Source organism: Octopus bimaculoides, chromosome 1, assembly GCF_001194135.2.
Source record: "Octopus bimaculoides isolate UCB-OBI-ISO-001 chromosome 1, ASM119413v2, whole genome shotgun sequence".
In the NCBI taxonomy this organism is placed as follows: domain Eukaryota; kingdom Metazoa; phylum Mollusca; class Cephalopoda; order Octopoda; family Octopodidae; genus Octopus; species Octopus bimaculoides.
The window spans coordinates 190,799,188-190,799,518 of NC_068981.1; the positions used below are offsets into that span (position 1 = coordinate 190,799,188).

Genomic DNA, 331 nt, shown 5'->3' on the forward strand with positions numbered 1-331 from the left:
ATAATTGTTCCTTACTAGTGTCAGTATATATATATATTGTTACAGAGAGAGAGAAAGAGAGAGAGAGGGAGAGAGAGAGAGAGAGAGAGAGAGAGAGAATGGTTGAAAAGGAACACACAAGTTGGTATGTATAAGGAAAATAAGACAAGGTAGAAAATGCTGAAATAATTTTTTCATAAAGAATATTTTAGTACCAATTTCAGTCTTTGCGACTTTTTCAACTTAGAGTAAAGCATGAAAAACAATTAAATTGTGGAAAAATTAAATTAAATGTTTTTTTAAAAATATTTCCATGGTTTTCAAATGCAAGGGACATGATATATATATATAT

General features: G+C 28.7%; 1 protein-coding gene across 8 annotated transcripts in view; it reads left to right on the top strand.

The window, feature by feature from the left end:
• LOC106884166 (protocadherin Fat 4) overlaps positions 1-331 on the top strand; it is a 693,587-nt gene that overhangs the window by 106,454 nt on the left and 586,802 nt on the right. The gene's annotated exons all lie outside the window — the stretch shown is intronic.